Here is a 24,189-nt window from a genome sequence, read left to right as displayed (position 1 = left end):
CCTTCCACTTCTATTCTAGGCCTGTATTTCCCTAATCCTAAAGGGCCTCTTGGTTCTGACTGCCCTGCTATCTGCTGTCTAATGGCTGGTCAATTCCTAGGCTCTGCAGCTCTGTGCTCCTCATTCCAGAGACTGCAAAGGTCACTCATATATTAGCCTGGAGACTTCTAGCGATTTCCAGGCCTAAGTTCTTATCAGGATTTGTCTTACAAGTTTCAAATGGTCTCCTTTGTGACTATTTTTAGAAAAAGGAATCCAGCAAAACTGTTTTATAATAGCTGTATAGGATAAGGGCTTGCTCACTCACTCCAGGCCCGGCACTGTTGACTCTCTGTGAGCGTCTACTTGATGACAATCCAAGGGTCCCGTCTTGAGTTAAACTTGAGATTCTGTTCAGTCTAGCAAACACAGACTGTGTGTATCCACCCTGGAAGGTTCACATTGTACGTGCTGTGTTGAGTGATGCTGGCTTATTTAGAATGCTGTGTGCAACTCAATTCTTCTTTCCTAACCCAATGTCAAAGTCAGATCTCCAAGACTCATAGACCTTTAGAACTGAAAACACTTTAGGGACTTTGTTGTCCACTGGTTTCATTTTAGAGCTGGCATGACTGCCTGGTGGCTTTAGTATATTTCACACACACATAGATATATATATATATAGTATACCTAATCAACCATGTTAATTATATGAATAGCAACTATATAAAAATTAACTAATACACATTGAAACCTTGGATGAACTGACCATTTCTGATAAGGGTCCAGAGATATTTATAAACACATAAAGTTAACTCTCCTTTCTTTTAAATATCCGCAGTACCTATTGATGTGTGTGTGTGTCCAAGAACCTGGGGATGGATAAGTTACTGATTACCACCTGTTAGACTGATGGGAATGTTTAAAATGCGGAACAATTTCCAGCTACATGTGGGATTCTGGCTGGCTGCTTTTTCACTCTCAAGTCTGTTTTACTTTGTAAAACAGTTTCTTATTGTGTTTATTTGTCATTCCTCAAAGGGATGCTGGGAAGGAGACTTCCCCTATTGCTTCTCTCCTGTCAGCATGTGAGAAAACTGTGTGCACATCGGGCTTGGCAGCCTCTTCCTGGGAACATGCACCGAGAATCACCTAGAAGCCCCCAGCTCAGCTCAGCACAGCCGTCTACCCCCTTCCTCCCTAGCCCTGGGCCCTTCACACTGATGGAGATGATGCCACATGGAGATCCACCAAATCAAGGGTCTTGTGGACCACTCCTCAGGCCTTGTCCCCTGTGGCTATTTCTGAATGTGTAAATAGTGCCTTGGAGCTCCTGAGGATCTTTCTGGCTAGTGCACTGGGATCCCCACATAAGCATTAGTCTGAGAGCATGTGACCATCATATCCATTAAGAGCAACTCAGAGAAAATTAAATCATGAAGCCTTGACCTCCAGCAACTTAGAGTCTCTGACTATGCTAGTCGGAGGCTAATCATTCCACTAATGTTTATGGAAGCACTTTCTTAGGGACTGCAGAGACCATGATAAAAAAGTAATGCTGACAAGCAAGGAGGCAACGGCACTAGAGGAAAACCAGGGTAAGGATGTTGGAAGTTCAGGGTGTGGGGGGTGGGGTCAGAAAGGCTCCTAGGGGAAAGCCTGGGGGAGCCAGCTGGACACGGATGTGGAGGAACAGTGTTCAAGGCGGAGGGAACAGTATGTGTGATACTTGAGCACAAAAGGGAACCAGGCACATTGAAGAAAATGAAAGAAGTTTAATCTAGCTGGAGCACAGAGTGAAGGGTGAGTGTCTGGGTGTGGAGAGGCGTGAGGAGGGTGTGTCGGGAGGGATGGCAAAGATGCAGCCAGACAGACGACCAGGAGCTGGATTGCTAAGGGCTGGCCACCTCAGTTCTTTATAGATGACTAAACCTTATCTGTGCAACATTCATTCATTTACTCACCTCCATGTACCAAGAGCAAGCACTGGGCATGAAGCAATGAATAGAACAGACCAAGAACATGCCCCCCCCCCCGGGAGCTTCTGCATACAAGAAAGGTGGGGAGATCAATGAACAAGTAATCCAACTCAATATGTAATATGTGAAGTGGTGATAAATGCCTAGAAGAAGAGAACTCAGGGTGAGATGGTTCTTATATTACACAGGGTAATGGAGGCCTGCTGACACGTGGCATTCAGCAGAGATCTAAGGAAGTGCAGGGCAGAGTGTGGGGGAATAGCAGTCCCGGCAGAGGAAACAGCACTCACTGGGCAGCAGTGAACACATTGTGTTATAGGAATTCCTGGAGGCCACACAGGCTAGAGCAGGGGTACAGGACGGAGCGGCATGAGATGAAGTCTGAGAGAAAGAAGTGCAACGTCAGAGAGGGACTTGTAGGATTGCATCCTGAGTGTGATGGGAAGGCAAAGGAGAGTTTTTGGCAGGGAAGTGGCATGACCTATTTATATACAGTGGAACCTCTTCAAGTTGATCACCCAAGAGACTGTGGCAGAGTGGTCAACATACAGAGGAGATCAACAGAAGGAACCAGGCCTACTGTGCTGACACATACCTGTGGTGCATATCCAGTCTATGAAAATTAGGTCAACTGAAGGAGGTGGTCAACGGAGGCCGGTGGTCAGCTCTGAGGTTCTACTGTAGTTCTAGTGGCACAAGAAGAATGGGCCAAGGTGGGAGTGGGGAGAGGAGGCAGAGCAACAGGGAGACCAGGTGGATGCAGAAAATCAGATGAGCAGGGAAGTGACCTGAGCAAGGTAACAACAGTGGGATATCCCACGAGTTAAAGGCAGAAGAGAGAGGAAGGAAACTGAAGGAGGTGAGAAGGCCCCTATCCCTTGGTTCTGAAATACTTTTACCGCAACTTGCACAATGACTGGAGTTTTCCCTAATCTAAAATCTCTTTTGAGTTTGAAGAATTAAAGATGATACATGTTTTTGTTTTGGGATCTGAACAGCATAGCATTTAGTGAGAAAAATAAGAAACAGAATGACATAACACAATACTTTTACGTAAATTAAAGAAGTGTGCACACAAAATGATGCTTAAGCTTCGGGGGAAGACAGGCAATGCAAAAAGCTTGTACGTAACGCGATGCGATGTGAAGAGAATAGGATGCTCGTCTGCGGCAGGGAGAAGTGAGATGAGAGGATGTTATGAAAAAGGGAAACAAAACAAAAAAAAGCACAAAGTTCCAGAATGCAATTTTTTTTTTAAGACGGAACAAAACACTAAACATAACTGAGCATTAGCAACTCAATACTGATCTGTCAGTAGGTCTCTGAGAGAACAGGTCTTGGGATAGGTAGTCTTTGACAGGAAATGGTCAACATAAGGAACTAGACCTACTGTGCTGACCCCTACATGTGATGCATGTCCAGTCTATGATATGGTGAAAGGGTAGGACCTGTGATCAGTCCAGGCAAGGTCTTCAGGACATTAAAAGTGAAAAAACAGTTCTGAAAAAAAAAAAAAAAACAATCTCACCTCCTTCACATTTCTCCCTAAAGCTGGCTCTGCATGAGGTTTTATTTTTACTTCTCTCCACCCCAAACACTCTGCTCCAACCCAGTTTTCCAAAAGATATCCTCTTCCGACATTTAAGAAAAACTTCCGTGTTTTCCTCCCTGTGCTCAGTGGAATTCACCAATTTCTCTGGAATGACAAGTATCAGAAAAAAGTTCTGTGGTGGCTGAAACCACTGCTCCACGATCTATTGAGGTTCAAGGTCTCATAGAAAGAAAATTTGTGGACACTTAAAGTTAGAAAAAAAAATGAAACTGGCAGTCAGGAGGCCACTTGAATTTTAACCTCTGTTTTGTGCTGATAATAACGCCTCGCTCAGTACCTCTTAGCTTACAAAGCGTGTTCACATTTATTAATCTTGTTCATCTTCATTTCAACTCTTGTGAAGCAGCTGTTTTACCAACAAGAAAAACTAAAACTCGGAGATTAAATGACTTATTTGACTTGCTTCACTTGTAATCTGTACCCTTTTCTGTGTTAGAACTCTTCCTGTGTTCTGAGGTCGGTAACTAAATCTATTGCTTCCCATAAATGAATGTTAGGACATTCGCCAATTAACTGTATGGGGAATGTAGGAAAGAAAAGTGAGGATAATATGGGTGGCACAACTTGGTAGAAGAAAAGTGCTAAATAAATAAGACAAATCAATATTTACCATTATTTGTATTTGTTATTATTTTTGAAATATTTGCAACCAGGTTTTTGGAGTTTATAAACCATCTTAAGGTGGTGGGATTTGTTTAGCAAGGACCTGGCTACCCCTAAAGTGGGTGCACACCATCAGGCCCCCTTGTCTGTGAGTTTCCCCAAGGAAGAAAGATGGACAGAGGCCGTGCTGCGAGAAGGAGCACTTTCCCTATCAGCTGGAGCCATGGCCCCAAGTCCAGGGTGTCCTCCAAGTGAGCTCAGTTGGACTACACTTAACTCTGTAATTGAAAGTTGGATTTTACTCTGCTGGGAGAGAAAGACTAGTCCAAAGCCCACCAGCCAGAAGAATGAAGAAGTGTGTGAAGAAAGGAATAGAAAACAGGATGGCCAGGCAGTCTCCTGAGGATAGTCCCCAGCTCTCTTTACTGCTCCAGCCTGGTAAAGGGACAGCATTTGACCCCAGATAGATACATTCTCGCAGGGGGTGTCCAAGATTTTTTTCTTCTCTACCGCACATTGGAAGAAAAATTTTTCTTAAATACATAAACGCTAATGAAAGTTAATGAGCAAAAAAAAAAAAAAAAAAAGAAAAAAAGAAAGAAAGAAAAAAGAAAAAGGTCTGTGCATAATGTTTGCAATATCCGGCACCAAAGATAAACAAAATAGTCCTCAAATAATGTGTATGCGGCCTGCAGGCTGTAGGTTTGACAGCCCGGCAAGGCTTTCAACCCAAGAACCTAGATGGTGTGGACCAGCCCCTTTGAACTGAGCATCTCTTGAGTGAGTTTTCTTCAGGGAGGGGAGGAGGGTTAGAGTGCTGGACTGGGCGGACTGCTGAAAGCTCTCCTAGCTAACAGTTCCCAAATTAAGAAATTTAGAAGAATCCCAACATTTGGAAATTAGATCAGGAAGTTAAAATTTTCTAAAATTCTTTCACTCCGTAGCATATCGTCCTGGGCATTTTACCAGGAGCTGGGAGACCAGAGATGAGTCCTGGCTCATCTGTACCTCTATCTGTATCTGTACCTTTTTATCTGTCTTTCGTTTATATCTATCTATCTGAGTCACCTACTGTGAATAAACAATTTAGATGAAAACTTCCCAGAAACTATCCACTCGACAGAGTGATTTAGAGAGAGTCTTTCTAAGGAGATAGATTCACATAGGACGCTGGGAGATAGTAAACTGAAAACAACGCTTGAACAGGAGACCCCCAACTTGAGGGTGGGCAAGGTGATGCAGACAGCAGGCAAAGAGAAAGCTGGTGTCTTAGAGCTTTTGAAAGAGGACTCTACTAGTATTTATTCCTCCAGGACTATTTTAGGGAGAAGAAATTCTCCCAGCAATGGATCTTGTTCTTCAGACAGAAATATCCCTAAGGAGGGGCAATGTATCAACCACTTAGATCACTGGAATCCTTCCTCCACAGTGGCCAGCCTGTTGGGCTTTGGGTCAAAACTTTCCCTCAAACTTCCTTCCCTGTGTCCTGAGGGCGTCTACTCACTGGACAGGAGCCTTGGTTCAAAGGGCCACCCAGTTTTCTCTCTCCGGATCTATTTCCTGCTCTACCTTAGTTAATTGGCAGTTGCTAAATCAACCTCTAGCCCATGTGTTTGCTGTTATCATCCTCACGGCTACTTTTCTACCTTCCAGAAGATGCATGTGAGCAAAGTGTCCCTAAAAGTCCATACATGGAAAGTTCTGTCTGAGGTATGCCTGGTATTCATGGGTGTGTGGGAGGACTGTATCTGTGGTTCCCCTCCCCCGGACACCTGCACCTCCTAATTACGGTGGCAATGATGGGATTCCAGACTTCCTGGCCTAGACCCAAATCCATACCTACCCATCTCCAGGCACTGACCTGGATTTTCAGTTTTGGTATCAGATTTGTGAATAGTTGAACATAAATAATTTTTCTCAAGGTATCTCAATATTTTAAATTCTGACTTGAAAAAGCAGTGAAGAGACAGAATATAAGTGAGTGGGAGATGTATATGGCTGGCGATTTCATGGTATGACCCTTATTTTTAGAAGTCTTGTGTTTTTCTTGTTCACCCCTATGCTGGTGGGACCTAACAGAGTTGAGAACATATGATAGGCACTCAAGAAATATTTGTTAATTGTTATTTGATACATTACTAATTATTAACCATAACTCAAACAACAATTAATTAACTAGTCATTAATTAATTAGTTAGGGAAATAAGATGGATATGCCTAAATACAATTGAATCAAGTAATTTGAGTTAGTAAATGGTAATAATTTGAGTTAGTAAATGGTAAATGTCTGGGATTCCAGGAGGCTTCTGGGGGAATCTGGAGCTGGTGGCAGCTGAAAGGCTTCAGGGAAGTGTGGAGGTGAAAAGCTCACCCATGATGGGGAGTGCAGGGCAGATCGGAGTGGGGGAGGGTTGGAAATGGGAATCATAGGAAAGGCAAGCAGAGGGGGATCTTAGGTCACCCCCAAAGGCTCAGCCAAGCTTTGCCTGTATTATCCTATTGGCAGTAAGATAATATTGAATGTTTCTGAGAAAAGCCATTAATTCATGATGAAATCAAGGCTAAAGGTCAGGACTAAAGATATAGGTTAGTTATCATTTCCCAAGAGGTAATTGTTGAACACATGTGAACAAATGAAATCTTTTTAAAAATCCTATTAAGATAGAAATGACCTCCTCCTCGTCAGTTGCCCAGTGTGACCCTGACTGCCCAGAATTCTCATGAGAAACCTGTCCCACCTCACTGTACTTACGGGATTCCATGTCTATCTGCCAGCAGAAGGCAGGCCCCTTTTATGAGCATGGTAGGTACAGGGTCATATGTAATATCCTTGTATTCTCAGGACTGAGAAAACATTTGGTACAGAGAAGGTACTTCATATGCATTTGCTGCATAAATAAATAAACAAGCATTTAGTTTACAAAGCAACTTCACATACATCTCATTCACTTAATCCTTCCATGTGCCCGGGGAAGTAGGTGTTACTGGTCTCAGAGAGAGAGGGGAGGCCTAGGCACTGGAGGATGTCTGCACCCAGGGAAGAGAAAGCACAAGCAGAACATTCAAAGAGGACAGAGAGGTGGGATGACAGACCAGTGTCCGGAGCCACCAAAGACAAAGAGAGAACAAGAGAGGTCAGGCAGCTTGGGGTGTGGGCTAGCAGAAAGCCTCAGCTCTGCAGGGATCACACACAGAACCACTCGGAAGAGGGAGGGAGGCCAAAGACAAAAGAACCAGGGACAAAGGAGGGAGGTGGAGGATGGAGGAGAGGGCACTACATGATGGAGATGTAAATTCATCATTCAGAGAAATGTGACAGCAGAAGAGAGAAGAGTGAACTGAGAAGCAGTAAGAGCCAGCTAAGGGTGTTTTCCTCCAAGCCTTGGAGCATGAGGTGAGATGAAGCTGAACAGCGCAGTGAGGGCTCAGCTTGAAAAGGAGGGAGATGGTGAAGCTGCAGAAGCGTTCCAGCGTGCTCATCCCCCCTCGCCCCCACCCCCAACCTGATCAAAGCTCCAGCACGGCTTCATTAGTGGCGAGACGCATCTATGTTACATATTTAGTTGCTTAGTCCAAACAGCCGTCTTTCCCCAGTTAGTGCCAGACTCAGCAATCTCTTTGAAAATATGTTTTCTCTTTTTCCAATCTTAAAAATAGTCTATCCCCCAGGAGCAATTGCGGCCTTCTTGCCGCTCAGATGACAGTCTGCAAGGCCAAAGCTACAGAACCTCACCCAAAATAGATCAAATATTTTAAATGTTTTCTTATTTGCACCCCTCACAAATATGCCTGCAATGCAAAGCCAATTATGAGATTGCCTTTCTTTCTTTCTTTCTTTTTTTTCCTGAAATGAGTGAAGGGTATGCTTTCTGTTCAAAAGGGGAGGCCAGGCCTCCCCACAAGGTCTTGGTTGGATTTCGGACAGCCTGGGTGAACATATGCAGCTCACAGCAGCCTGTCAAAATACTTGCCACCCTGGGGTCCAACTTGTCCACTTGTCAGAGCTTCCCCATGTGAACAACAGTTTTTTAAAGGCAAACCCAGTGTTTTGCTAAGATTATAAAAGGCACAGAGCCTAACACTACGCCTTGCAGATCACAGATGCTCAGGTGTTGGTTAACTGAATGAATGAACAGACCATCTGAGAAGAGCCCTGTCATAGCTCCCTGTGACTCAGATACCCAGTGTGACCGAGATAAACATCTCATAGATGGAATCTTTTTGCTTTCTCTGAGGGTAGAGAAAATCCAACAGCGATGAATATGGGCCAGTTGGGAAGTGTGGAACCCAAAGAAACAAGATCCAGTCATCCCCTCCAGCTCAGGAAATAAGGAGACAGACGTTTCCTACAGGGAGGCTGAGGGGATGGCCAGGTCTGTTCTGCGGAAATGGAGAACAGAAGCTGGGTCTTCTCTGAACACACTCTCTTTCCCATCTGACAGGTCCCCACCTTTACCCCAGACCACCAGTGTCCTTCTTCTACCACCTGGTGCCCCTAAAAACTGCCCCCATCAAAATGGGCTGGTGCAAACTCTCTCTTCATCTGAATCCTACTCACGAATTACTTGGCCGCAAAGCACTAAGGCAGGCTGTGGACTAAGTTATAAGCCCTTAGAGAGGGACTATTACCGTGTTATCGTGTCAAAGCCTTTGTACAAATGTGTGACCAAGTAAGGATGTCACAGTCGGGGCAGGTCCACTCTTGCTAGTCAGGCTGACCCTGAGTGGCTGCACTGCTGGTCTGAGGACAAGGAAGGTCAGTGGACTTTCTGGGTGTCACATAGGTCACCAGGTACGAGTGTCCTCGGGAGAGAATGTCTCATCTACATAGTAGTTTTTAAAAAAAAAATTAAAAATTGAAAAGGTTTAATGAAAACATAACAAACGTCTGTGTGCATGCTTGACAGAATTAACAATGTAATCATTTTGGCATTAATTGCTTAAGGTCTTTTACGTTGCAGATACATTGAACTCCTCCATTTCGTGGCCAGTACCATTATCTTCTCTCAGCAGCTATCTCCAATCTGATGTGCTTCTAGTCCACTCTTACATGTATCCACAAATAATTCCTATGGATACTTTCTGCTGTTTTTGTCTTCATTCAAAATGTTTTTGAGATCCAGCTACACCTAGTTCATTCATTTTAGCTACTACATAGCACTCCATCTCATATCACTGTTTATGTAGCTTCTCCCCTGCCAGCCGCTCCTGGGATTTTTTCTCCGTGATTTTGCTGTTGCAGTCAGCTCTATTGAGCTTCCTTTGGTATGTCTCTTTGCTAACGAGTGAGAGAGTTTCCCAAGAGGATGTAGCTAAAACTGGGATCCCATGTTGAAGGTCACTAAATATTGCCAGGTCACCCTACAAAGTCAATGTACCAATTTACTCTCTTACTTACATGTGTAAGAATTTATGCCCATGCATCATCAATAATAGTTAGCTTTGCAAGATCCAAGACTTCTTTTCATCACCAAGCTGCTGGGTGTGCCCTAGTGTCTCCGTTTGAACTTGCATATTCCTGAAGTCAAGCATCATTTCAAGGTCTGGGACCTTTGTAGTTTTTCTCTGTGTACATTGTTTCATCCCATGTCCCAAACGTGTTTCTCTCTCTCTCTCGCCCTGTCACCCTGTCTTGATTTGCGGGTATTCCTTGATATTCTAGATCCTAATTCTCTATTCTTTATATTGAAATTTTTCTCTTGGTTTGTCTTTTCACTTTTTTCTTTCTTTTTGGCTTTTCACTTTTTATGTGGCAGCTTTTGTTGAACAGAAGTTTTTACATCTCGATGTAACAATTTTTTTTCTTTAGTTTAATTCTTACTATTTAGAAGCGTTAGTTAGATTTTTCTTTTTAAAACTCTCAGTGGCTTACAACAACAAACATTTGTTTCCGGTCCCCTCCATATGAAGCTCAGGTAGGTGAAACTCTGCTGGTCTTAGCTGAGCTCACTGGCCCGGCCCAGGCCTGTGGGTCTTCTCATGGTGGAAACCAAGCTGAAGAGCAGCCACTCTCTGGGGTGGATCAGTGTCCTGCCATGCTGTAACAAGCTACTGTGAATTAGGTGGCTAAAAACAATACGTGTTTATTCCCTCACAGTTCTGGAAGCCAGGAGCCTAAAATCAAGGTGTCGATGGGGTTGTTGGCTTTTTCTGGGGCCCTGAAGCCCTGAATCCACCCCCAGCTTCCGGTGGTCCCTGGCGATCCTTGGAATGCCTTCCTTTGTAGATGGATCGCACCAGTCTCCACATTTGTCGCCACCCCCCTTGCTTCTGTGTCTTGTGTGTTTCAAATCTCCCTCTCGCTTTTTTCTTATAAGGGCATTTGTGATTGGATTTAGGGTCCACCTGGACAATCCAGTATGATCTCATGTTCAGATCCTTAACTACATTTGCAAAGACCAAATAAGCTCATATTTCCAGGTTCTGTATGAACATATCACAGTGGGGGGCGCCATTCAACCCACTGCATGGGGCATGTTGTTATCAAGGCAAAGGGCAGGTACTCAAAATGAAAGCAAAACAGTGACACCTCTTAAAGCCTCCACTGCAACAGATATGCTGTCACCCCAGGCCACATCACACTGGTCAGGGCAAATCCTGTGGTCAAATCCACCTACTGAAAGTGCTGCAAAGACAAGAGGTACAAATATGAATGTTTAAAAAAAAAAAAGAAAAGAATATGAATGTTTAATCCTATTAAAGAGGTAGTGAATAGTTGGCAATGGCAGTCCATCTATCACAAGCCACATTATTTTAAAAGTCAAATAATGGCAGTGGCTTTTAACAGAAAGCAGGCATCCTCCCCATCCACACCTCCACTTCCCGGAACAGGTGCTGCCTCCAGGCAATGGCTCCCAGCTTCTTCTCACTGGCCTGTACATGTTGGGGTGTCAGTTCCCCCATCTCTGCTCATCACTGCCTGTACTTTCTAAGCTAACTTCTTTTTTTGTTGTTGTTTTTAATATTAAACATTGACTTTTTAACAATTTCAGATCGGGTGGCGCCTGTGGCTCAAAGGAGTAGGGTGCCGGACCCATATGCCGGAGGTGGGGGGTTCAAACCCAGCCCTGGCCAAAAAAAAAAAAAAACAAAAAAAAAATTCAGAAGATCAGGGATTACATGTTTTGTTTACATACTTTATTTTTGTATGGATTGAGTCAGAGTTATCCACATACGTGTACCCTTCACCCAGACAATGAGCATTGTATCCAGTAGATGTGAAGTCACCCTCCTCCCCCCACCCCCAGCTTGATTTCCTTCCATATGTGCACTTAAGTGTTGATTGATTAGTTCCAATTTGTTACGGAGTACATGTGTTTATTTCTCTATTCTTGTAATGTTTCACTTAGAAGAATGGTTTCTAGTTAGATAGTAGATCTCCATTTGTTTTTGTGGCTGAGTAAAAATATGGAACACTTCACAAATGTGTGTGTCATCCTCTGGCAGGGGCCATGCTAATTGTTTCTGTGTTGTCCAATTTCAGTATATGTGCTGCTGAAGGAGCACCCTCAGGCGGCCGAGGAGCACCCTCAGGCTGCCGGAGGAGCACCCTCAGGAAGGAGCACCCTCAGGCGGCCGAAGGAGCACCCTCAGGCTGCCGGAGGAGCACCCTCAGGCGGCTTCTTCCTAGTTGTCAATACTCTCTGTGAACCAGTGACTCTCAGATGTGCGTCTCAAGCCTCACCCCTGCCCTGAACACCAGATCTGTGTGTCACACACACTCCCTAGTGTCTCATCATCATCCTAATATGTCCAAAATGTGTCTGATATGATTTCCACCCCTCCCTGCAAATCTCTCTCCCTCAGGGCCCCATTTTATTCAACAGCAATGCCATTTACTCAGTTATCAGACCATAAAAGGAAACGTCCTTGATACCTCTTTTTTCCTCACATCCCTCAATCCAGTGATTTATGGTGTTCCCTAAATTTGAGGCTTTCACAGCCCCCCAAGCACCACTGTCCCCATCAAAGCCAGCACCTGTGGCCTGTGACAATAGTCTCCCTCCTGCTTCTACCCAGGTAGCTATAGTGATTTTTTTTCTCCTGGCTTCAAATCTTCCATCTCACTTAGAAAACAAAATCCTCACCATAGCTGTAAGGCTCGGGGTCATCCGATCTGGCCATTGGCTGTCACTGCTCCCCAGGCACCTTGGACTCTGCGATTCCTTTAATACATGCTCACTATTCTCGCCGTCAGGAGGGATTTTCCTTCATATATTCTCCCTGCTTCCTCCTTCACTTTACTAATGTCTCTTGTGAAAACCTACTTCAGAAAAGCCTTCCCTATTTCTCTTCATTTCTTTACTCTTTATTTTTATAGCACTGCTCTTGACATTATATGTTTATGTATTAGTTAATGTGTTTCTCTGCCTCCCTCCATCAAAACGTGTTTTGTTCACAACACCTAGAACAGGCTCTGGCATGTGGTAGAAAGTCAATAAATATTTATCCAGTGTAGGAACAAAGGAATGAATGAACTATTACTATTTTGTTGTGCTTTTAGGCATTTATTCCCATGTTCCTAAATAACATAGTAGTCCTGCTATTTGTTAAATTTTCAGTAGGAGGCGTTATCTGTTGATTTCTTTCTAAGAAAAATGAAGATTTAGCTCTCTTATCCACCATCATCCTGCTAACTCGTCCCTGCCCGTTATCCTCTGAATCTAATGACATCATCTTTGTTTTGGTGAAATCAATGTGGGATATTTGCATTACTATGATCGTGCAAATTTTCCTCACAGTTGAACTGTATAGTGTCCAGTGGTTACTTTTGCTTTCTTGTATAAATATTTTGGGTTTTCTTCCTGAAATTATAGTAACTTCAATTTTACATTTCCTTATTCTCTATGTACCTATCACAAGTGCTTTGCCCAAGAATATATTGGGTAAAAAAATATATCCTCTTGTGTAGTGCCTGTGGCTCAGTAAGTGGGGTGCCAGCTCCACATACCCGAGGGTGGCAGGTTCAAACCCAGCCCTGGCCAAACTGCAACAGGGAAATTACCAGGCATTGTGGCAGGCACCTGTAGTCCCAGCTACTCGGGAGGCTAAGGCAAGAGAATTGCCTAGGCCCAGGAGTTGGAGGTTGCTGTGAGCTGTGATGCCATAGCACTCTATCGAGGGCAATAAAGTGAGACTGTCTCTAAAGAAAAAGAAAGAAAATATCCTCTTGACTTTTCCTTAAAGCATTCTTGCTAGAGTCCTCTGCTCCAGGACCTATGGGTGCTTTCCTGACTAGCTATACAGATGTTGTCTTGGGGTTTTCTTTCATCATCCTCTTGGGACAACCTTTCACCTCTATCTGAGTTTTCATTCTCTCCCTCCTGCTTTTTGCCTGCCTTCTTGGTTTCTAGTTTCCACCCCACACTAATATTTCTTCCCCTCCTTTGCATGGTGCATCTAACCTTGAGAACTTGAGAACTCCAGAGTGAAATGTGTTTTCATTCATTGTACTGGCCCAGTGGGCCCTTTGAATCAAGAAACTTTTGCCCTTCAGTTTTAAGAAGACTTATTTTATTATTTCTTTCGATAATTTCCTTCTCAGTTTTTCTGTCCTCTGTTGCATGCACATTTAGAGTGTTAGAGTTTTTATTACTTCTCTAAAGTTTTGATCTTTTTAAATCTCTTTTCCAGTAAACATTTCTAAACGTTATCTTCCATTTCTTAAGTTAAAGGTTAAAACATTTCTGTCATCATACTTTCTATCTACAAGAGAGTTCTTTCTGTTCTGTGAAAGTGACTTTTTAAAGTATCTTCCTCTTGTTTTGTGGGTATGATATTTTCTCTTGTCTCACTGAGAATTGTAATTATAGTTTGCTCCGAGTTTCCTTCCATCTCCTACCCTATCTTTCTGTCCTCTGGGTTTCTTTCTTTGTTGCTTTTTCTACTCTCTCTTTTTTTAAGTTTATGGTCATATTTAAGAGTAAGGGTCTAAGCAGACGATTGGAAGGTGCCACACACACAGGTTCACTAAAGCGCATTAGAAAACAAGCGAGACATTTCAGATTGCTCCCTCGGATGTCTGTGTCTATAGATTTGTCCATAGGCATACCAGTTTTCCTCGTGTGGAATCCCAGTTTTCTGTCTGTGGAGTACAAACCTGACTGTTTGTATCCTGTATCCTGGGTTCCCTACAGGATTAGGAGACAAGGAATATTTTAGCATTCAGTGATTTTCCCTTAAAAATTCATTTTCCACAGCCTGGGCAACATAGCAAGACCCCCCTCCTCTATAAAAAATTAAGTGACTGTAGTGGCGTGCACTTATAAACCTAGTTACTTGGGAGGCCAGAACATCAGGATTGAGTGGGCCCAGGAAATGGAAGCTGCAGTGAGTTATGATCATACCACTGCACTTCATCCTGGGCAGCAGAGTGAGACTCTGTTGATTGATTGATTGATTGATTGATTAAAAATTAAACGTTTAATTTCAGTAAGACAGCCTCTTCTCCATTCACTTTGCTTGGTACCTCTGAATCCACACTTCTCCTCAGAGAACAAACAGAATAAACTTCCAGTTTTCTGTCTGGTTGAGAGGGGTATTCACCTGGTGGCGTGGGGGTTGAGGAGGACAGGTAGGCTTTGAACTATTCCTTAGATTTTCACCCAAACCTATTTTCTCTTCCAGGGCTCACCTTCAGAGGTTCCCAGGGCTTCCACCTCCTGGATTTTTTCCTACTTCTGAGACTTGGACCAGCTTCTTTCTTGTTGGCATCCCAACTTGCAGGCCAGATTTCAGCTGCTCAACTCTGTTAAATCAATTACCAACTAGCCATCCATTTTCCATATTCCAAAATTTGGCTGACATCTGGAACTGGCTAATTCCTTTCCAGTAAACTTTGCCTTATGCAGTTTATTTATGCATTTTAAAAAAATATATTCTTTACTATCATTTTGAGAAAGGAGCAGAAACAAATAAATGTCCTTTGATTGTCATGTTTAACTAGATCCTCAGATTCATCAGTCTTTTCATTTGTGAGTTCTGGGGTTTCTTTGACATTCCCTGCCCAATTTTTTCTGTTCCTTTTCAAGTTTCTTTTTCAATGTAACCTAGTTTATTTTAGTATGGGATAGAAATTTTGAATTTAAACTTATTCTTCTTATATAATTATAACTTTACCATGAATAGAATGATCCACCCTTCTAATTTACATTATTTCCTCTATTATTTAAATTTTTTTCATATGTACTTAGATCTGTTTATACGGTTTCTCCTTTATTCTATTTATCTATTTGTCTATTCTTGTGCCAGTAACACTTATCTAAATTAGAGTTTCCTGCTAAATATCTCCTTACCTATTTTTAGATCTTTGCTTTTTCATATTTAGTATTATTTTATCAAGTTCTACAACTTGTCTTTTGAATGCATAGATTACTTTGAGGAAAATTTACATGTTTACAATTTTGAGGTATTTCATTCATGAAGATGGCATATTTATTAAAGTTTTTATGTCTGTAAATCAGGTTTTGTAACTTTCTTGCAAAAGAAAAGGAATGTATTTTATTACATTCATTCCCATTTGTTGTAATAGTAACAAAAAGTACACTTTGAATGCAACTCCAACAATCTCACGAAGCTCTTCTGTTCTGAGATTTGTAGATTCTTCTGAATTTTCTACACAGATAATTATGTAGCAAATAAAGACATTTGTTTTTCTTTCTAATCACAATGGTTCTTTTTCCTATTTCTTTGTGTTGGTTAGGAATCCAGCACAATTTTTTAATTTTAGAAGAGAATAGTCAGGCTTGGTGCCTGTAGTACAGTGGTTATGGTGCCAGCCACATACACCGAGGGTGGCGGGTTCAAACCCAGCCAAGACCAGCTGAACAACTATAACAACAACAACAAAATAGCCAGGTATTGTGGTGGGTGCCTATAGTCCCAGCTACTTGGGAGGCTGAGGCAAGAGAATTGCTTAAGCCCAAGAGTTGGAGGTTGCTGTGAGCTGTAATGCCATAGCACTCTGCCAAGGGCAACATAGTAAGACTCTGTCTCAGAAAAAAAAAAAAAAAGAAGAATAGTCATTTTTTTTTTTTTTTTATTAAATGATAGCTGTGTCCATTAATGCAATCATGGGGTACAGTGTAGTATTTTCATATACAATTTGAAATATTTTCATCAAACTGGTTAACATAGCCTTTATGTCATTTTCTTAGTTATTGTGTTAAGACGATTATATTATACTCTTAGAAAGATTCACTTGTACCCTTGTAAGATAAACCATAGAAGTGATCCCTCCAATCACCCTCCCTCCACCCATCTCCTCTCCCTGTCCCCTCCCCCCCATATTCTTAGGCTATAATTAGGTTATAGCTTTCATATGAAAACCATAAATTAGTTTCATAATAGGGCTGTGTACATTGCATACTTTTTCTTCCATTCTTGTGATACTTTGCTAAGAAGAACATTTTCTAGCTCCATCCATGTAAACATGAAGGATGTAAAGTCTCCATCTTTCTTTATGGCTGTATAGTATTCCATGGTATACATATACCACAGGGGAATAGTCATTCTTGTCTTTTCATTGGTTATAGTGGGACTGCTTTTAATATTTTCTCATTCCTAATTATCTGAGAGTTTTCCTAATCTATAAATGATTACTGATTTACTAAGTATTATTGTTTATCATTGAGATGATCCTTCTCTTTTTGTTTTTCTATTTCTTTTATTTATTTACTTATTTTACTTTTAAACTGTAACATATATCGTTAGATTTTTGGATTGTGAACCACCTCTGCATTGGTTGTATTTGTTTTATTTTATTGGATTCATCTTTCTAATTTTTTTTTTAAATCTAGCCTCATGAGTGCACTTAATCCAAATTCTCCACCTTTTTGTACTTTGCTGTCCAATTTTGATATCAAGATCCTACCAACCTGCTTTTACTGTTTTATAAACCTAAGTGTCAGGAAGTGTTTCATTTGACTAACAGAACGTGGGAAGGTGTGTTCTGCTGCCTTTCAAAAACTTCAAATCCTCTTTTCTATTCGATAAAGTAGACATTTTAAACTGGAAGTATGAGCATGTTTCATGAACTAAATGAAGTGACTCTAATTTGGAATGAAAGAAGTATGGTCTGTTTTTACTTCTAAGTTGAAACATAAGCAAAATATAATTGGGAGCTATAGATCTACATGATAGTAAACACTCTGCGGGGATGGAAAAAAATACAATGAATCATCTAGATATTTCCAAATGCCTCTTTAGATTTATTATGGTTTGATTTGGTAGACACGGCCTATGATAGACAAGCGATTCTTTATGTTGGATGACTCTAATGGGAGGTACAGTCCACAGACATCTCCTTTATAAGGCCTATGTATTTTCAGCTGTTTACAAATGACCTCTGGCAAAAGTAAATTCTGTGAAAGTGAAGTTTCTCAAGGCAGAGGCTGGGCAACATATACATTTTTTCTTTCTATTTCCTCTTCTTTCTTTCTAAAATTCTTGCTTGTTTTTGAAAAAACATAAAAAGACAAAGAGAAAGGAATTTTTCTGCATTCTTGTGTAAATTACATGAAATTTGTTAGTTCCTCCACAGTAAGTCTATTTTCAAATGCATTAAAAATAGGCTGAGAAATAGGCTGCACTCACCCACTAATCCCTGCACATGAGGCATCCAGAATTTATCTGGGGAAACATACTTCTTTCTTTCAAAAGACATAACCCCCAAATACTTAGTTGTTTATCTTCTACAAACCATGCAAAATGCATGTCCTTTCTTGTTTCCTGTTGATAATATTTCCTTTTTGTAGCATAAGTTTTCCTTCCTCTGGAAAGCTGGTACTTACTTTGTTCATAGGTTCCAAATTATGCCCTGATGGTGTTCAACCAAGGGCATTGTTTATACAAGCAAGGAAAATGCTGCTTAGGAGATGATCGTATAATCAGCAGTGGCAACGGAAAATAGCACTTCGGACTAGGCCTCCCTGAGTTACGGACAATACTGCCTGCATGGAGATCACGTGCCCTGAACATCTCCGGACATAGGTCATATCTCCACACAGACATTACCACATGAGTTGTTTTCAGAACTCCCTGATGTCTGCCCCACAATGTCTTCAAGTTCAGCAGTTTACCAGACTATGGAGTATTTTTCTATCTTTACAACCTGTCGAGATATGGGATGTCTCCAGCAGCCAAACTGGCTGTGTTCCAAAAGTTTATTTCTAAATCATTTATTTGGAATCTGAAACATTTTCCCATAGGAACAATTGTATAAACAGTGGTGTCCCATAAATGCAGGGTTGAGCCACAGTGTAGTGGATTGAAATGCAACACTGACTATTGGGTTGAGCTATGGTGTACTCAAAATGCAACATTGACTGTACTATTTCCACAAAACAGTATTTGGTCCATTTCTCTGGGAAAGGTGGACATCTTGAGCTTTAACTTGGGATACTTGAAACTCACCTCCTCCATTGCTTGGTAGCCTTGGTAGCCTCAGGTATAATTTTTGTTTTGGCTGGGTAGCAGTTGTAGTCAAGAATAGAAGAGGGAGCAACTTTCCCAAGAAAGATGTGTGCAGAGACTGATGTGTGTAACTTGTCAACACTGAAACCTGAAGAAGGAAACTACTTGTGTGGATCCATCACTTTCCAAGTGTTCTGAATAAGGCACAGAGGGAAGGGACTTTTTTCCTAAATAGAGACTGTTTCTAAGTCAGATATTCATAAATAGGGAGAAGGCTTAAACAGTAAAACCTCAAGCCCAAGCTTCTGTACTTGTAATTTGTCTGGGAAAATATTTTAAAACTTCTTGGTCAGTGATGAAACAGTTTCCAAACACTTAATAGTGAGATATACATCTTGCACTTAGTCCCAGGCCTAACAAATAGTAGGTCCTCCAAATAAGGTTTTTTTTTTTAATTGAATTAAGTACTAATTGAGTGAATTCTATATGAAAGGACAATATCTTGGTCACGTGCATGTGTGGGCCAGTTAACTGCATTCTTATTCAGCATCTCCAAATTCTGACCTTACCGCAGCTTAAATCTTACCAAGGAAGAGTTGGTGAGACACTTCCAAGAAGTTACATGAACTCGGTCACCTCTGTGCACATACAAGGTCAGATAATTAAGTTTGCAAACTCATCCTAAAAAGGGCTACATACCTCATTGCTGAACATCACTACGGTCCATTTTGGAGTACTCCCCATGGGAGTAGTGTCAGTAGGCACTGACTCAAGAGCCTAGTCCACTCTTCACAGCAATTTTGGAACTCTTCCTTGGAATGGCCATCAGAGCCGCTGTCATACAAGGTCTGACAATTAAGTTTGCAAACTCATATGCACCTGTCTACACCAGCCCTAAAGCAGGTGCCGGGTCTTTTCACACCCTCTCTGTTGTGCATCAATTGCTAGCAACTTGTAGCACTATCTCCCTCCTGCTAAATCTGAAGAAACAGAGGGAGCGAAGAGGGAGGAAATGTGGAAAGCCGTTGAGAAGATTCAAGCCTGTAATACCCTGCCCAGCAGTGCCTGGCCCTAGGTTTATTCTGGCTAATGCTACCTGCTAAAAAAGACCTAAGATTTTTATTTGGAGGAAAGGAGGAGGGGATTGGTTGTTTTTGTAATATAGGTAGACACATTTTGGAAGAGCTCGCCCCTCTTTCAGGCTGGAATTCAGCCTGCCGGGCAGACCTGGGTCTTGCCCATTTCAAGTTTTAGAAATGCATAACAACTTAAATTCATGTGTGTGCAGCTCCTTTGCAAAGGAAACCCTCTGCTAGGGACCCCTCTGTTTAAAAGCCTTCCCCACCCCCACCTCCAATAAACCTATCTACTGTTAACTTTCTGTTTCATTGACTATGCTTTCTTTTTAAAGCTCCATTTGTGTTCTACAAGACAGCCTCTTTCTCCAAGATTAACATTTCTTATGATTGTTTCTGACAATGGATCCACTTCCAGAGGCCCTGCGAAGGATAACCAAAAAAGGGCATGGAGCAGGCTGGTTTTGGCAGCCTGCACGCGGTTTCGGAGCTTTTTAGGTCTTGGTTTTTCTGATGAGTGATTTCCTGAGCATGCCTAGGGAATGACAGGCATCTCCACAGGCAGGCTGCATCCACCTTGGCCGGGTGGCGTCATTGGCTGTCTATTAGAAAAACTACAGGACAATGCATACCACGGCCCGCCGACTGTAAACATAGGGGCTATGCGTTCACTTAGCATGGACTTGTGGGAGGGGCTAAGGAAGGACGGTCTGGAGTTTTATTGAATAGAGAGCAGTGTGGATTAGGCTGCTGCCTGCCTGCCCTCTCGCTGCGCGCTCCTGCTTAAAGAAATCAGCCCTTCCTTTCCGATTCAGTCCTGGGGAGAAGTTTCAGCCTACAAGGTAAGGAACAGAAGGCTTTCTCTTCTCCCTTCTAGAGAATCTGGGGACTTTCTCTGGGTTCCAGTCGACTTTCCTGTCGTAGGTGGCCAGAGATACAAGATTGGTTTAAGGCAATAAACCATGTAAATTCCCAGAGCCAGACTGGGCTTCACCGCCCCGCAGATGTACCCAGAAGGCAAACAGGATGAGATTTCAAGTTGTGTTTTTGGAGTTGGGGCAGAGGAGAGCTCCCATCAAGACTCATATTAGTGCTGGCAGCTTTGATTAGGGCAGCCTTTTGTCTAGGGGAGCCACACGGGGTTCTACCTGATAGCCACAGGCCAGCGTTTGTAGGCGCGCTGTGCCAGGCTGCTGCCTGGCAATCTCCCCCTGCTTCTTGTATTATCAAAGCTTTAAAGCAATTTTGCTTTAAAAACAATAGCAGCAATTCCTTAGATGGTTGAGAAGCCAATAAGGGATAACTTGTTAAAATCAAAGGCATTTTTTAAATTCTGCTACCAATATTTAAGAACTGGATTTCCAGAGCTGCAGGGATGTAAGGTTAGAGGTAGACAGAGTGCTAGCACCTGGCGCTCGTGGGGTTAATGTCACTGATCTGGTATTTTTTTGCTAGGACTGGAGATGCCTGCCCTAATCTGTTTCCTATAAAACCTAATAACGAGAGAATGCATGTGCCAGTGGGTGTGTTTTTAGAAAGCACATTTAACCTCCTACCTATTTCTTAAGAAATCTCATTTTCTATTTGAAAGTGTGCCTGAGTGTGTCGAAAGAATTTGAAAAGATGTTGCCTGGAAATGTGTTCCAGAAAGGAAGAGACGGGCTTTTACTTTGAGGTATAGGTTTTGGGTGTCGGCAGCAGAAGTATAAGGCAGCTTGGTGGTAGGAGCCTGGAATTCCTTTTAGAAAGAGGAATTGTAAAGGGCAGGGGATTTTAGTGCTGTGGAATACATGCCCCCAAACAGCAGAGGAGAACAAAGTACGTGGTATTCAGAGAATCCTTGTGCTAACAGGACTATGCAGATGAGCTCGTAAACTGAACTAGTACAATCTTTCTAATGAGTTTGGCAAAAGAAGACACATAGCTAGAACTTGAGTGAAGATTAGCTGCTATGTGGTGAGAAGGATAAATGTGATGACTTTTTTAATAATGCTGGACATTCAAGCCTACCAGCTTCAGATTGATGTGATCTGTCCTGGTTCCATGGATGGCAGTAATGTGGGGTTGAGCGTCATTAAATAATTTGTTCTCTTTTTATTCAAAAGTATGGGAATAATTTTCTTGAGCACGCCTCTCTCTCCTCCTAGAAGTGAGACGTAAGAACAAAATTCCCCGTGAATTTCTAGAACAGTTCTGAGTGCGTGTGAGAGAAAAGCCGCAGGCACAAGCTATCGTTTGATTATTGTCTTTCCCTTGAAGAGATCAAGTTCCAGACTATTTTCAGTGTGTGTAATGTCAATCAAAAGACGGAAAGCAATTTCTTTTTTCAACTGTGCTCTAAACCATGAAGAAAATGCAGTTTGGAAGGAAATCTATAATCTTAGGGTTTGAGGATAAATTCCATTTTGAAACCAACATTTCCAAATCCTTGAAAATTCAAACCCTGCTATGACCACTCCCGCCCATCTTCTTCGTGTGCCCAACAACCACAACAACACTTTTAAGTTCTTCGCAGTGACACTGTAGGTATTGTGCTGCCCACGTGGTGATGGAGAGGGAGGGTTTCAGGTTGTGTTGAGCTTTAAGCAGCTCTTTGTGCTGGATATCAGCTAGAACACACCTCCCCAACAGGAAGGGGAATAGAACGTGGGGAAACAACCACGGTGTGAGAACTTTCATTTTGCTAAAATCATGTAATACAGAGGATCATAATAGCAAAGTTCTGGGGGAAAAAAATCAACTACAAGTAGAGTTGATTTTTATTTTTAAATTTCAGGTTAAAGTGGGGGCATAAACGACCAAGTCACAATATTTGAATGTATTAGGTAGAGTCCCCCTCATAGTTATTATCCCGCACCCAAAAGGTGTGCCAGACACCCCTATACTGTATGCACCAAACCTCCCCTCCCTTCTCCCTCCTACTTTGTTCCCCTTCCCCCCAACTTGAATTAAAATGAGTTTTTCTCCCATGTGGGTGTGAATTAGATGGTTTACCGCTTCGCATTGGTACCGAGAACATTGGAGGAAGAGTTGATCTTAGGGCACATAAGGCATGTACAGCAGACCGATCTATTGGTCAAGTGTAGATTATTTCCATTATTCAAACCCAATAGAATGTGCAGTTTAAACAGTTTGAATCAAAAGGTTGCCTGACATAAATACACAATTCTTGTATGACAGAGGAGAACGAGACTCAAACTGCAGCATGAAGGATTTAAATGAGAAACATGAAAGCACCTCCTGACAGGGAGACGGGCTATTAATAATTCTAATTGGTTCCTGTGACTGACCTGAGAATCTTCTGCTTTTGGGAGGATGGAGGTCCTGTAGCCAGCCATGGAAAGTTCCAGAATCCAGCCCCGGGTCGTCTCTGTTCTTTCTAATAAGTAAAACATACCTCAGTAGGCATTTTCTTAAAAACCCACAAAGTCTCCATTGGGCATTTTCATGGTAGCATGATTATTTGTCATTCTTCAGCAAGACAAGAACGTGACTTGGAGACAGGCATGAAAGGGGATTAGCCAGCTCCCCATCCGCCGCTAGTCTACCATGTGTCTCAGTAATGTGGTGGGGGGACAGGGAAATTGCTGGCAAAGTGGTATGTAAATAGCATAACAGGAGCAAAGAGGAGGTTAGAATGATGCCGCCAAGGAATTTTTCAGACTGAAAAAGGGGGTTTCTGGGTAAGTTCTCTAGAGCCTGGAGAAAGAACCGTTAGCTCCTTACTGAAAGTCCTTCTTCTGTCGGACTAATCCAAGTTTGGCATTGGAGCGATGTCCCTGAGTTCCAAGTAGCTGGCTAACTTAAAGAGATACTTTTAGATCAGCCTTGACTCGGAGAACAACTACAAGACCTCAGTTCTACTGCTGGTTCCTCTACTTAAATAACCCTGACCTTCCTTTGAGGAAGTTATTGACCCATTGCCCTCATCTGTAGAATGGGCATCATGTTTCCCGGTGTCCCACAGCAGTTAGGTTAAGATGTGCAAATGAGACGAGGCTGTCCACACGCTGGGCTGCCTACAATTTGAGTCCTCTGGACCTTATGCTTCTCTTGCCTGGTATCCTTCACTTCTTACCTAGTATTCCAGACCCTCTCCTCCTTTCTCATATTTGAGGTTCCTTGAGTGGTACCTTCTGGTTCCTAGTTCTTTCCAGAACCCCAAGCCCAAAGTCCAGTGAATGCTGGTGCATCCCAATGTTGTCTGAACTATGGCTTTGATAATCAGAGACCAAGATGACATAGCTATTAGGAAGGGAAATAATATGGTGTATTCATGGTGCATAGCAACATCCAGGGACAGGGAAATCTGAAGATCTAGTTGAGCAGAAGACCAGTGACGACGTGCTGACAACAGAAAGGCTTTAGGAAATGAGGCAGCTCCTCTGCCTCCTGCCAAAAGCACGGAATGAATCCCAGCACGTCAGGCCTGGGCCTTGCAGGGAGGGTGAGGTAACCAGGAGCACCTGGCCATGGCTCCTGCTGGTATTGAGACCAGATTGCTCCTGGGAGCTTGCCTCTCACCTCT

The 24,189-nt window shown here is 42.4% G+C and overlaps 1 protein-coding gene and 1 non-coding gene across 7 annotated transcripts in view; one reads left to right on the top strand and one right to left on the bottom strand.

The window, feature by feature from the left end:
• The window catches only part of CALD1 (caldesmon 1), a 215,626-nt gene that overhangs the window by 9,122 nt on the left and 182,315 nt on the right, over window positions 1–24,189 (top strand). For 5 of the 6 annotated variants that reach the window (XM_023514228.1, XM_023514225.1, XM_023514231.1 and 2 more), the window contains exon 1: window positions 20,181–20,503. The exons of the other annotated variant lie outside the window; for it this stretch is intronic. The gene's annotated coding sequence lies outside the window, so the exon portion shown is untranslated. Of the gene's footprint in view, window positions 1–20,180; window positions 20,504–24,189 lie in introns of those variants that run through there. 6 annotated transcript variants of the gene reach the window in all.
• Window positions 11,575–11,679, bottom strand: LOC111725899. The gene has a single exon (XR_002773844.1). It is a non-coding gene; the product is annotated as a U6 spliceosomal RNA (small nuclear RNA).

This window comes from Otolemur garnettii, unplaced genomic scaffold, assembly GCF_000181295.1.
Source record: "Otolemur garnettii isolate 467f Iridium unplaced genomic scaffold, OtoGar3 scaffold00049, whole genome shotgun sequence".
Taxonomy (NCBI): Eukaryota; Metazoa; Chordata; class Mammalia; order Primates; family Galagidae; genus Otolemur; species Otolemur garnettii.
Note: the sequence above shows the minus strand (reverse complement) of the source record. Positions and strands in the feature narration are given on the sequence as shown.